A 14715-nucleotide genomic window follows, 5' to 3' on the forward strand; every position below is an offset into this window, starting at 1 on the left:
AAAGTGAGAGGGGGCATTGATTTTAGGGATTCTTCTTCCCGCCATTCTCGGTACACGAGTCCGACATCCATTCCCAGCTCTGGGGAAGTTGGGGATCTCGGGCAGGTTGAGCAGTCCTTTGGGCTAGGCCCCACTTTCAGGCTTCAAATTTTGCTGCGTGGTAGGCCATGGTGGCATTTGTGCGCTTTTCCATGGCATCTAAGTCTGTCCTCTTTAGGATGTCTGTTCGTGCTGAATGCCCAGCTGGACACCCAGGCTGTGCATCTAATAGTGCACCAAGCTGGATGCCCAGTTGGGCTCATATGGACACACAGTTGTGTACATAGGATGCCTTCTGGAGTGCTTGGTAGTGCGCCTGGAGGCGCCTAGTTGAACACCCAGTGGTGTGCTTCAGGGTGCCTAAAAGTTGGACACACGAGAAATTGGGCTTCCAGCTCAATGGGTATATTGGACACCTAAGTTTTGGGGAGTCCAGTCCTTTTCAAGTGATCAATTCAGCCGGGTGTGCACTCTTCTTGAAGTTAGATTAGAGTGTGTTTTATTATGGCACCAATAGCAAAGAAGCCTAAATGCCTTGCCCTGTTTGCTGCTTGCCATATTCGGCCATCTCAGCCTGGCGTACCCTCTAATTTGTGTCAGCACTGTTTGGAGATTCAAGGAGACTTGTCTTCGTCCGAGTTTGCTAAGCCTGGTCCTTCCCAGCTTGTTGCGGGAATGGAAAAAGAGTTGCCAGAGATCTTGCTTGGAATTGGGACTCCCCTTACTGGGTCCTCGGCGGGGGAAGGTAGTTCATTGGGCGCAGTACCAACTCCCCCAGATTTTTGGCCTGGAGTGATATTTTTTCAAGAGCTGCAGACTTTTTTTCTTCAGGCACAGTCTTTGGCCCCAGTTAATAGCGATTCAGGACCGCAGTCTGCCGATTCCCATGCACATAGTGTTGCAGGTAAGTGTCTGAGTAAGTCTAGACCTGCCATAGGTCACTCTGATAAGGGACCCAGTCAGCATGGATGATGAAACCAAACCTTATTCCATGGAGGATGGGGAATTCCTCCGGGGCTGGAGCCACATAGATCTATGTTGCGTTTCTTTCATAGAGATGATTTACCGGCTCTGGTTTCCCAGACATTGAAGATGCTTGGATTCTCCTAGGACAAGCAAGATGGTAGTCCTCACATGTGTGGGTGATATCATCAGATGGAGCCCGGCACAGAAAACCTTTGTTAGAGCTTCTAGAAACTTTGACTGGCAAACTGCCACTATACACACGTCCACGTGAGGTCCCTCTTCACTCTTCTTTTCCGTGGTGCAGTAGCCTCGCGGTTGTGGAGTTCTAAACCCTTGAAAGCGTTTCTGCTGGGTTGTTTTTTTTTCAGGGTTTTTCTGCTTCGGGTCCCCCTTCGCATTCAGTTCCTCCAGTAGGTACCTGTGCCTTTTGCTGTCTGTTTTTCACGGTCGATTCCCAACTCCCGCCTTGGGTTCCCGTCTGTCATTGACCACACGCCAGCCTCCTTTTTTCAATGGCATCATCAGGTTTTCAATGGTGCCCCTAGTGCCCTCGGACTATGTCCATCATGGATCCACATGAGGTGTGTATCCTCTGCCTGGGGGCCTCGCACGACATTCAAGGGTGTTGTTTGTGCGATCAAAAGACCCCCAAACAGCGTCGTGCGTGCCTAGATAAAATGGAGAAGCCTTTTGGCTCTCCAAAACCCTTCACTTCGGAGTTGGTGTCCTCCATGCCTAAGGACCGTGGGGAACCGTCTCCATCGCTTCCCCTGGCGGTCCCTATCTCCAGTACCCCTAAGGATCGAGGAGAGGGAGACTGATCCTTGGTGTTTCCCCTCCCCCTAACCTCGGGTTCGTCTTTGTCCTCGGCACCGGGGAAAGACCAAGCCAAACACCGGAAACCCAGGAAGCATTGACACCGGTCACCATCCCGATATGGTTCCGGTTCTAGAGTGGCATCGGCAGTTGCCGAACCGCCATTGAAGCGGCACTAGCCACCAGAGGTCCCATCCTCTGGTGCCCCTGGTAGACCGAGGCGTTCCCCACTGGCAGTGGTGCTGGGTGCCATGCCTCCTTGTGCTCTTTCTGAGGATGTGCTGGCAATGCCTTGTCCCTCTCTATCAATCCTTACTACCCAGGACTTCAGGGGGAGTTGGAATGCATTGTGCAATTGGCGGTGCTCAAAGCGCTTCAGAGTGTTGAGCTGCCAGTGCCACCGGCCCCCATACTGGTGCCCGAGCCTCTGCCTTTGTTGTTCGCACCTCTGCTGGAGCATCTGGATGTCCTTCTTGGCATCCTACTAACGCAACCGGTGCCCGAGAGGCCTCCGATGCCTCCTTGGCCACAGACATACTTCACCGGAGCAATCCCGATTCCTGGGTCCTCTGATGAGGATGAGACCTCTGGGACAGGCCGCCCATGCCCGCAGTTCCCCGGGCTGCCACCGGTTCCTCCCGGCATACCGCAGACTATGCCCCCCTCAATGCCTGGGAGTCCATCAATGCCATCGGTGCCCTTGAGGCCCAGGCCTACCATCCCTCCTGGTCCCCTCCCTCGGCATACCGACCCTAGTGAGGAGGAGGGTCCCTATGATCAGGGGGGCAATGACTCCTCGTCCTCAGAGTTCTCCAACGACCCCCTCTCGGAGCCTTCCCTTCCGGAGGAGCAGCGTTGCTCTCTGCCAGAGGACCTGTCTTTTGCCAGCTTTGTGAGGGCAATGACAGAGGCCATTCCCTTCCAACTTCTGTCGGAGGAGGATACCCATCATAAGATGCTGGAGGTCTTCCAGTTCATCGACGCTCCAAAAGAGGTCGTGGTGATGCCGGTCCATGACATCTTTAAAGAGCTCCTCCTCCGCAATTGGGAACACCCGGTGTCAGTTACCCCGGTGAATAGGAAAGCTGATGTGACTTATCTGGTTCAACAGGCCATGGGCTTTCAACGACAGCACTTAACCCACCAGTCTGCAGTGGTGGAGTCCGCGCTTAAGAAAGCCAGACATTCCCGAACACACGCTTCTACCCCTCCAGGGCGCGAACACAGGGAGCTCGATGGCATAGGGAGGAAAATGTTCCAAGGGGCTATACTGGTGGCCCATATTGCGGCCTACCAGCTGTACATGAGTCAATACGACCGCAACCTATGGAAGCAAGTCCAGGAGTTTGTGGAGGGCCTTCCCCAGCAACATCAGGAATCCCTTGCAGCCATTGCCTCGCTGGGACTTGAGGCGAGTATACACAAGGTCAGATGTACCTGTAATGTTTTCAAAACTGCAGCCTGCCTAGCTGCCGGTGGCATTGGCACCAGACAGCTAGCTTGGCTCTGGGCTGCCAACCTCTGACCAGAGGTTCAGTATAGGCTCGTGAACCTCCCCTGTACAGGAGAGAACCTATTTGGGAATAAGGTGAAAGAGGTCATGGCGCAGTTGAAAGATCAGCATGATACTCTTCAGCAACTCTCCATCAGCCCCTCAGAAGGCCCTTCCGCCGCCAGGAAGTCCTCCAGGCCGGGCTCTCGCAAGCCCTTCTACCGGTCAAGGAAATACCGTATTTCCTTCAGGCTGCCCGTACTCACCTGTCTTGGTCCAGCCCTAGAGGCCGTGGCCAGCAGCAGTGAGTTTCAAGGGCCCAACCAGCCCCCCAGCAGGGCCCTTTCTGCCAGCTTTTGACTGGTGGCAAGGGGGCACAAGCCAAAAGCCGGCTCCCATGGCAGCTAATCCCTCAGTTGGCGGCAGGCTTCTTTGCTTCGCCCGCCGCTGGGAGGCGGTCGCTTTGGACCGTTGGATCCTCTCCATTGTCTGCCAAGCCTACCGCCTGAACTTCAGCAGGTGCCCAGAGACCACTTCTCCATGTCCATCATGGGGTATGGCCACCCATCAGGTTGTCCTTCAATCGGAACTTTCCGCCCTTCTAGCAGCGGACGCGTAAGAACCAGCTCCCTGTGAGCAGTGGAACCACTGTTTCTTCTATTTATTTTATTTTTATTTATTTACTTTTATATACCGGTGTTTGATTTTACATATCACATCGGTTTACATTTAAACAAAATTTGCAGGAACTTATGCATTACCTTTGTCAAATACATTAAACATTTAAATATGGGGACTGTTAAGGGATATAAAAGAACATGGGGAGTGCCCCTTCAGCGCGTGACGCCTGGTGTTATGGCGCCGTTTAACGTCCATCACAGTCCTCAGTGACATCAGAGGGGGGGGGGGGGGGCGGGTCTCCCAATCAAGGATCACACACCGCCCCTCCCTTCTCAGTTCCAGATGGATTCTTTCACCTTTTTTTCTTTCTTTCTGACTTTATCATCACTGTTAGTTATTTCAGGGAGCCCGGTGGTGATGGTGTGTGGCATCCCTGTGCGCAGGCACCCGGTGTTCTAGAGATATTTCCTCATTCCGAAGAGGAATGGCGGTTTGCATCCCTTTCTTGACTTTAGGGTGTTAAATTGTTTTCTCGTAAGAAAAGTTCAAGATGGTCTCTCTGTGCATGCTAATCCTGCTCCTCCGAAGAGGAGACTGGCTCTGCTCCCTTGACTTAAAGGAGACTTACGCCCATATTGGAATTGTCCCCAACCACAGGAAATACCTCCACTTTCTGGTGGGGATGGCACATTTTCAGTACAAAATGCTGCTCTTTGGGCTGGTTTCTGCCCCATATGTCTTCATGAAATGCTTGCGGTGGTGACTGCCTTCTTCAGGCATTGCTCGGTCCACATCTTTCCATACCTGGACAATTGGCTGATCTGGAGCAAATCACACTCCGGGGCCATGAATGCTCTAGGCTTGACTGTTCAGACCTTACAAACGCTGGGATTCGTTATCAACTTCCCCAAGTCACATCTCGATCAGTCTCCACAGCTGGACTTTATCGGTGCCAGGTTGGATATGGCACAAGCAAAAGCTTTTCTGCCCAGGGATTGAGCGATCGCCCTCTCCTGCTGTCCTAGGAGAACACCTGTTACAGGTAAACAACTGCACTGTACCGGGGACTGATTCCATGTCTGAGACAATGAATGATCCCATTTTGACTACTTTGCTTAAAGCCTTGTGTTTCTTTCCTATTCTGGAGGCTATTCAAGAATTGATTGATCTTGAAAGGGACTCCCCAGAAGCTAATTTTAAAGGGGGACAAACCTTGGAAGGGCTGTATCCCTTGAATTCGGCTGCAAGGGAGCATTTGCGTTTTACAAAAGTGGATGTGCTTGTGTGTGCTGTCACCAGGCGCACAACTATTCCTGTGGAAGGGGGAGTGGCATCAATGGATGCTCAAGATAGGAGATGAGGTCATCCTGTAGCACGCCTTTGAAGCGATTTCAATGAATTTGTAGATAGCTTCATGTTGCTCCCTGGTGGCTCGCTCTTGCTTGCTTTTCTCTCAAGAGTTAACAAATCTGGTGTGAGTTCCAGGGCAGTGATGGAACCAGCAGCTGCCTTTTTGGCAGATGCGGGCTGTGACCTGGTCTGCACTTCAGCCAGAGAGGTGGCTTCGGTAATAGCGGCCAGACGTCAGCCCTTGGCTCAGGAATTGGTTGGCCAATACACTTTCAAAATCTAGTCTTACTAAATTGCCCTTTAAAGGATCACTCTTATTTGGGAGTGAGCTGGAGAAAATGGACAACAAATGGGGTGAGGCCCAGATTCATCAGTTTACAGAGGACAAGAAGCAGACACCATTCTCCATCAGCACAAGAGGTTGTTGGAGGGGTTTCAGATGTTTTCAGCCCTATAGAGGAGTAGCTTGTCAAAGGACTTGGTCCTTGGGCAGGAGTCAGTCATTTCGTCCAAGACAGCCCAAAAGAAGTGCAGGCTTAGGTAGTGGTGCCTCCTGAGCTTCTTAATGAAGGTGTGCCAACCCTCCCCCCTCCCCCCCCCCCCCCCCGGTAAAAGGAGATAGGGGGGTCGCCTCTCTATTTTATTAGAGGTGGGTCGTGATCACGTCAAACTAATCGGTGCTGGAGGTGAGAAGAGACAGTTATATTCTGGAGTTTCTCAGTGGGATGTCTTCACATTGCCTCCATGCAACTCTCTGCAGAAGAGACAAGCAGTGTGGGCTGTAGTCCCATTGCCCAGGCCTCAAGAAAATATGGGCCGGTATTCCATTCTCTTTGTTGTGCCTAAAAGACTCCTCCTATTGCCCCATCCTAAATCTCAAGGGTGTCAACCATCATTTACGGGTGACTCGATTTTGCCTGGAAACCTTATGCTCAGTGATAGTGGCAGTACAGTTGGGGGAATTTCACATCTCCTGGATTTGTCAGAAGGGTACCTTCATATTCCCATCCAACTGGAGCATCAGCGATTTCTGTGTTCTCCAAGCACAAGCAGGATGGTAGTCCTCAGACATGGGTGACATCGGATGGAGCCTGGCAAAGTTTATAGAAACTGACAGGCACACTGAGCATGCCCATCATGCTGCTGTCCACGCGGGGTCCCTCTTCAGTCTCTTCTTTACCGCAGAGCTGTCGCCTCAAGGTTTTAGAGCTCATGCTTCTTTTTTGTTAATTTTGCTACTGCAGCTTCCACGCGTTGTGTAGGGTCCCTCACCCTTCTCGGCCTTTGGACGGTAAGTTCCTCAGGTCTTCACGGTCAGTCTCAGATAGCGTCTCCTCTCAGTACCCGCTGGCCATCTATCGCGGGTCGTGCTCTTTTTCCTACGGCTTCTACCAGTGCCCCCAGTGACCTCAGACTATGTCCATCACAGACCCCCCACGAGCTCTGAGTACTCTGCCTGGAGGCTTCCCATGATGTCCGCGTCTGCGACCTCTGTGCCCAGATGACCCTTAAGGGTCATTGGGCCCGTCTCTACAAAATGGAGAAAATCTTCGCGTCCAAGCAGTCAGAGCCGTCCTCTGTATCGGGAACCTCCACCCCGCTTGGTAAGGAGCCCCCGGCTCCATCAGGTTCTCCTACTCCAGCCCTACCGGGTCCCGAGCTCAGTGTGGGGGATCAACCACTGTCCCTGTCGTCCCGATCGGGCAGGGACTGAGGTGATCGTCGAGAGGTTCAAAAAGCATTGGATTGGTCGTCGTCTTCTTCCAAACCAGACTGTGAGAAGGCATCAACATTGGTGCCTCACATGAAGCGGCTGAGGGCGCAGGAAGCCATTCCCTCCGACCCACCACCACCACCACGGCCTCCACCGGCACCGGTGGAGGGCTCAGTTCCCCTTTGGCCAGGGGATGCACAGATTCTGCTTGCTGCTCCTCAGCCTGGTTTATCAGGCTTTTCAGGAGGAGCTAGAGAGGCATGTGCGGCTGGAGGTCAGCTGGGCCCTGCAGGGCCTCAAGCCTCTGGTTGCCTGGGTACCGCCTCCGCCACAAGAGACTACTCCACCGGTGCTTGCACCTTTGCTGGAACAGCTTGACATGCTGCTCTGTATACTACACAGCTCCAGTTCCCCAAGCTCCTCTATGGCCTCTGGGTGTACCGCTGCCATTGCCACCAGCCCCCCATACTGGTGAGCATCTCCTCTGAGGAGGAAGGGCTATCAGGCGAGATGCTTGGCCGGAGACACGCAGTGCCACCTCACCATCTAGCTCTCCCAGGGTCCTCAGGGTTGATTCCACAGATTCCTTTGGTACCCCCCAATCCCACCTTCCTAGAGGGTGCGAGGCCCTCCGATGCCTCTTTTGCCTCTCTCGGTACCTTTGAAGACCAGGCCATGCACACCGATGGGCCTTCGTCCCCCCGTATCCCCAGAGGGTCGCAGCGGGGGTGAGGCCCCCTATGACCCCTGGGAGGATAAGGCATCTGTATCCTCTTCAGAGCAATCAGAGGATCTGCCTTCTGAACCTTCTGCCCCGGAGGAATGATGGCGATCTCCCCCCGAGGACCTTTCCTTTGCGGGGTTCATCAAATCCATGGCCGAGTCTGTGGCCTTCCAATTATTGACAGAGCAGGACTCCAGGCACAAAATGCTTGAGATCCTGCAGTTCATAGATGCCCCGAAGGAGGTGGTGGCGGTACCAGTCCATGACATTTTCAAGGAATTGGTACCCTCCCTGTGGGAGCATCCCATCTTGGTGCCACCCATTAATAAAAAGACTGAGGTGTACCTAGTCCAGCCATTGACTGGATTCGACCAACTTCAACTCCCCCACTAATTGGTGGTGGTAGCTTGAAAAAGGCTAAGAGGGTTTGTACCCATGTCTCAACTCAGCCAGGGTAAGAACCCAAAGCCCTAGATGCGTTAGGGTGCCAGGTGTTCCAGGGCACCATACTCATTGCCTGTATAGCTTGCTAGCAGCTTTATATGGGGCACTATTCCCGGAATCTGTGGAAGCAGTCCCTGAAGTTCAGTGAGCGTCTACCGCAACAATTCCAGGAGGATTTTTCAGGCTATCGTCCAACAGGGACTGGAGTATGATAAACACGAAGTCCACTCAGCTTATGATATCTTCAAGACATCCATGAGATCCGCTGCAGTGGGCATTGGGACCTGTCAGACAGCTTGGCTGCAAGCCTGCGCCCTGAGGTGCAGGACTGTCGCCGAAATGCTTTGTACATGTGAGAACCTGTTTGGGGATAGGATTAAAGAGGCTGTAACTCAGCTGAAGGATTACCAAGAAACCCTTCAACAGTTGTCGGCTAGCACTTCCGACACGCAGCCTACTAGGAAGCCCTCTCGGCAGTACCAGAGATGACCTTTCTATCGGCCTCGTAAGTATTACAGGCCTGTCCCCAGGGCCAGACAGAGGCAGCCTAGGCCACCTAGGGCATCCACGGCTCCGCCACAGAACCACGCATGGGATTTTGACTGGAGGCGAGGGATTATGAGCCACCCTTCCATGCTGGACCCTGCCCCTCCCCCCCCCCCGGTTGGGGGTAGTCTCCAACTTTTCACAGATTGATGGATCTCGATCATATTGGACCTTTGAGTCCTATCCATCATTCGCCAGGATTACTGGCTACATTTCCAGTGACCTCCATCCCACTCCCCCTGTCTCCCAAGTGGAGACCAGCAGGAGACATCTGGATACTTCAGGTAGAGCTTTCTGCCCTCGTTTCTACTCAAGCGGTCAAACCTGTTCTGACCAGCCAGCAAGGCAGATGGTTCTACTTCAGATAGTTCCTAATTACCAAGAAACAGGTGACCTCAGGCCCATTCTGGACCTGAGAGCTTTAAATTGCTTCTTGGTAAAGGAAAAGTTCAAGATGGTCTTGCTGGGCACCCTGATCCCCTGCTCAGAGCGGGGAACTGGCTCTGCTCCTTCGATCTACAAAACGCATACGCACATATCCCCATTTTTCAGGCTGATCGGCAGTCCCTGAGATTTCTGGTTGACGGGCACCACTATCAGTATTGTGTTCTGCCCTTTGGCCTGGCGTACGCACTGTGAGTTTTTACAAAATGTCTGGCAGTTGTTGGTGCCCATCTTCGAAGGCAAGGAATTTGTTTCCCTACCTCCACGATTGGCTCATCAAAAGCAACTCCTGTCACAGGGCTCAGAGTGCCATGCCCCTTATGATCGAAACTCTGGAGACCCTGGGATTCTTGATCAACTATCCCAAGTCCCACCTTCAGCCGGCCATGCAGCTGGACTTCATTGGGCTGCTCCTGGACACTGTCCAGGAGAGGGCATGTCTCCAGCTGCCCATATATCTTTACCCGCCAGTTTTTCCATCTGCTGAGAAATATGGCAGCAATGGTACATGTCACCCCGTTTGCTCGGCTACACATGCACCGTGCGCAATGGACCTTGCGCTCTCAGTGGTGTCAGACAGTGCAGGACATGCATGCATGAATCATGGTCACTGAAAGCTTGTGACAATTCATGTTGTGGTGGACAATCCCCACAAACCTAGTGCGGGGTTACCACTTTTGGAATGCCCAGCCCCAAGCCACACTCACCACCGATGCTTCTCAGACAGGGTGGGGAGCGCATGTTCTGGGTTACCGCACCCAAGGGCTTTGGTTGGTTCAGGAGGCTTGGCTCCAGATCAACCTCTTGGAGCTACAAGCAGTCCGCTATGCCCTGTGGGTGTTACGAGAGCTTCTCGTGAACAAGGTAGTGCTAGTTCAGACTGTCAGGTGGCCATGTGGTACCTGAACAAGCAGGGAGGAACCAGGTTGTTTCCCCTATGCCAGGAGGCAGTCCAGGTATGGACACGGGCCATTGAGAATGGTATCACTCTCCGGGCGGTGTACCTTCCGAGAGTGGGCAACATCCTGGTCTACATCTTGAGTTGGACATTCAGGCCCCACGAATTGTCCCTCATTTAGGGGGTAGCAAACGCCTCTTCTGCTGCTGGGGGACCCCAGACATAGATATTTTTGCCTCTGTGAAAAACAGAAAAGTGCACCGGTTTTGCTCCCTTGGCAGGAGGGGCAGAGGACCAATAGTGGATGCTTTCTCGATCCACTGGGGGATGGGCTTGCTGTATGCCTACCCGCTCCTTCTGCAAATATCCAAGACGCTCCAGAAGTTTCAGCAGGATCGAGGCTCCATAATCTTGATCGCTCCCTGTTGGCCCCGTCAGGTCTGGTTCCTGAGCCTTCGGTTGGGAATGGTGCCAGACCTCATCACCCAGGATCTGGGCAGGCTCCGTTGATTGGGTGACATAAGAACATAAGAAAATGCCATACTAGGTCAGACCAAGGGTACATCAAGCCCAGCATCCTGTTTCCAACAGTGGCTAATCCAGGCCATAAGAACCTGGCAAGTACCCAAAAACTAAGTCTATTCCATGTTAACATTGCTAATGGCAGTGGCTATTCTCTAAGTGAACTTAATAGCAGGTAATGGACTTCTCCTCCAAGAACTTATCCAATCCTTTTTTAAACACCGCTATACTAACTTCTCTAACCACATCCTCTGGCAACAAATTCCAGAGTTTAATTGTGCGTTGAGTGAAAAAGAACTTTCTCCGACAGTGGAGGCCCTCGGCCTAACGGAGGGGGGTATAATGCATCCTTCTGGAGTTCAGAAAACCTTCTACCAAGAATTCCTATAATCTGAAGTGGAAATGGTTCTCTTTCTGGTGAGAGGATTGTAGTTTGGATCCCTTCTCTTACTCCCCTCCCTCACTTCTGGGACTACCTGTTGTCCCTCTCTGAGTCCGGTCTGCAGACCACGTCCGTGAGGGTCCACCTCAGCACCATAGAGACATACCATTGGGGTTCGGAGGGTTCCCCAATTTCTTGCCACCTGCTTGTTGGCCGATTCATGAGGGGTTTGCTTCAATTAAAGCCTCTACTCTTCCCCCCCCCCCCCCCCCCCCCCCCCCCCCCCGGCAGTTTCCTGGGATCTCAACATGGTCCTTTCGCAACTCTGAAATCTCTGAGCCATTGCACTCTTGTTATCTCAAGTACTTTTCAGTGATCTTCTTGGTTGCAGTCACATCGGCTCGCAGGGTAGGTGAGCTGCAAGCACTGATGTTGTATCCGCCTTATATGAAGTTTTGTCATGACAGGGTGGTCCTACGGACACACCCCAAGTTCCTACCCAAGTTTGTTTCGGAGTTCCTTCTCAACCAGTCCACTGTGCTGCTGTCGTTTTTCCCACAGCCTCACACTCACCGCATTAAACAGGCTCTGTTCACCCTGGATTGCAAGAGGGCGCTTGCATTCTACTTGGAATGGACAGCGCCCCACTGCGCCTCTACTCAGCTGTTCATTTCTTTTGACAAGAACAGATTAGGAGTCGTGGTCTCCAAGCAGACACTATCCCACTGGTTAGCAAATTGCATCGCCTTCTGCTACGCACAGGCGGGTTTACAACTTGATGGCCACATCAAGGCTCACTCTTTCTGGGCCCTGTCAAACTCGGTGGCTCACTTGTGTGCGGTTCCCATCCACAAGATCTGCAGGGCAGTGACCTGGAGTTCCCTCCACATTTTCACCTCCCATTACTATCTGGACAAAGATTGCTGGTAGGACAGTTGTTTTGGACAGTCTGTCCTCCATAACCTCTTCCAGCCATGAAAACCCAACTCTCTCCTCCATGGGCCCTATCCTTGGGTGCAGGCCTGCTCCTCTGGTTGCTGCATATCCAGTTGTTGTGCACGTTGGCACCTGTTCTTTGCTGCTCATGTTCAGAGAGGCCTGGAGCTATTTAATCACCCATGTGTGAGGACTACCATCCTGCTTGTCCTTGAAGAAAGCAGAGTCGTTTACCTGTTAGGATTTTAGTCCTTACAAAATCCTCCTGCCGCCCTGCAGAGTTGGGGGGGGGGGGTGTCTCAGTTTATTTTATTTTTTGCAAACTCAAACAATCAAATTGATCGAAAACCCAATAACCAAAACAGAAATAGTTAACCTCTCCCTCACCAAAGGGAATTACCCTGAATGCTTAAAATCAGCAATAGTTAAACCATTAATAAAAAAAAGAATAACCTAGACCCGGAAAACATTCAAAGCTACAGACCTATATCCAACTTACCTTTCATTGCAAAAATCATAGAAAAAATCGTCCACTCTCAACATTCTGACTACCTCGAAATGAACAGCATACTTCACCCCTCTCAATTTGGATTCAGGAAAAACTTAAGCACAGAACCACTACTCCTTTCACTAACTGACACAGTACTTAGAGGATTTGACAAAGGACAAAGTTACCTATTAATCCTCCTGGATCTATCAGCTGCTTTTGATACAGTCAACTATTCCATCCTCCTCAACAGACTATCTGAAATAGGAATCATGGGTAATACCCTACAATGGTTCTCATCATATCTAACACACCGAAATTTCCAAGTAATGTTCACCAACAACCTCTCGAATAAAGTAAACCTCAACACAGGAGTTCCACAAGGATCTGCCCTATCAGCAACACTCTTCAACATATACCTTCTCCCAATTTGTCACACACTAGAACGCCTTGGCGTGACCCACTTCCTATATGCTGATGATATAGAAATACTGGTCCCTATACAAAATACGCTGGAAGAAACATACAATAGAACAACCATCTATCTCACAGAAATCAAACAGCATCTAACCGACCTAAAACTCATAATAAACATAGATAAAACAGAAAAAATCATCCTAGACAAAAAAACCTATCAACTCTCCCATGCAACCACTCAAAACGAAAAACCCCAAAACATTAATCTCTCCAGTCACCCATGCTCGAAATCTAGGAATTGCCATGGACAACGGTCTATCTTTCAAAATCCACATAACTAACAAGATAAAGGAAGGTTATCACAAACTACTCACACTCAGACGTCTTAAACCATTCCTTACACAGGATGATTTCAGAACAGTCCTGCAACTTCTCATCTTCTCCAACCTAGACTACTGCAACACCCTACTACTTGGCCTACCACTCGCAATCATCCGTCCACTCCAGATCCTACAGAACACAGCTGCCAGAATTCTAACAGGACCAAAAAAAACATGATCACATTACACCAACCCTAATCTCACTACACTGGCTCCCAATAAAATACCGAATAGACTACAAAATACTAACAATCCTCATAAAATAATCATAGGTCATCAAAACAACTGGCTAAGCAAATCCATCGAAATCCATGCTCCAAAACAGAACCTATGCTCAACGAATAAAGGCCTTCTCAAAATCCCTCACGCCAAAACCACAAAACGGAACACAACCCGTGAGAGAGCTATATCAATCGCCAGCCCCACATTATGTAACTCAATATCTATTGAAATAAGAACTCAACCAAACACTAAAACATTCAAAAAAGAGCTGAAAACCTGGATGTTCATCAGAGCCTACTCTAACTCACTAAATCAACCTCACTACCAGACACCCACACAACCCAACACCAAGAAGAAATCTCCATCCCTCGATCAACAAAATAACATCCAACTATCGAATACCTAAGACTCTGTGCAAATGACCTCACATCATATATCTAACAACCTCTCAATTATACCTTGAACCTTAAAACTCCTGCTCGTACCGACCTAAATGTATAACTCACCCAAACCATATACCCTTCCTTTCTACCTTACTCACTAACCTTTTCTACACCTTAATAGAACATGCTGTATGTAATAACTAACACGCAAACCCCGAAACTGTAATCCGATAATATGACAATCTGTTGTGGTGATGTTCATCTACCTTTTTTTTTTTAAGATTACTGTAAACTGTTCTGATGGCAAAACTGAATGACGGTACACAAAACACGTTAAATAAATAAATATAAGACTGAAGAGGGACCCCGCATGGACGCGTGGTTAGTGGCATGCTGGGCATGCTCAGTGTGCCTGTCGAAGTTTCTAGAAACTGACAAACTGTTTTCGTGCCGGGCTCCATCCAATGATGTCACCCATGTGTGAGGACTAACAGCCTGCTGTCCTTGGAGAACATCTGTTACAGGTAAGCAACTCCACTTTTCACTGTTTTAGGGCGACACTATCAGTTCTGGGCACTACCTTTCGATCGGCCACCTCTCCCAGAACCTTTTCCAAAGTGGATACAGCAGTGTTAAGAAAGAATGGCATTCTGATTTACCCGTACTTGGACGATTGGCTGATTCGCACCAAGAGCCTGGAAGAGAGCCTTTGGGTCTCACGCAAGGTGATCTCCTTATTGCAGGAACTAGGCTGGTTGGTGAACTTGTCCAAGAGCAAGCTGCAACCATCCCAAACACTGGAGTACCTAGATGTACGCTTCGAAATGAAGCAAGGCAGGGTGTTTCTACCAGAGAGCAGCATTCAGAAGCTAATGGCGCATGTGCTATTATTGACAGAATCAGTGTGCCCGACTGTGTGGTCTTATCTACAG

The 14715-nt window shown here is 50.6% G+C and overlaps 1 protein-coding gene across 3 annotated transcripts in view; it reads left to right on the forward strand.

The window, feature by feature from the left end:
* PPP3R1 (protein phosphatase 3 regulatory subunit B, alpha) overlaps positions 1–14715 on the forward strand; it is a 172768-nt gene that overhangs the window by 103597 nt on the left and 54456 nt on the right. The window lies entirely within an intron of this gene.

Source organism: Rhinatrema bivittatum, chromosome 3, assembly GCF_901001135.1.
Source record: "Rhinatrema bivittatum chromosome 3, aRhiBiv1.1, whole genome shotgun sequence".
In the NCBI taxonomy this organism is placed as follows: Eukaryota; Metazoa; Chordata; class Amphibia; order Gymnophiona; family Rhinatrematidae; genus Rhinatrema; species Rhinatrema bivittatum.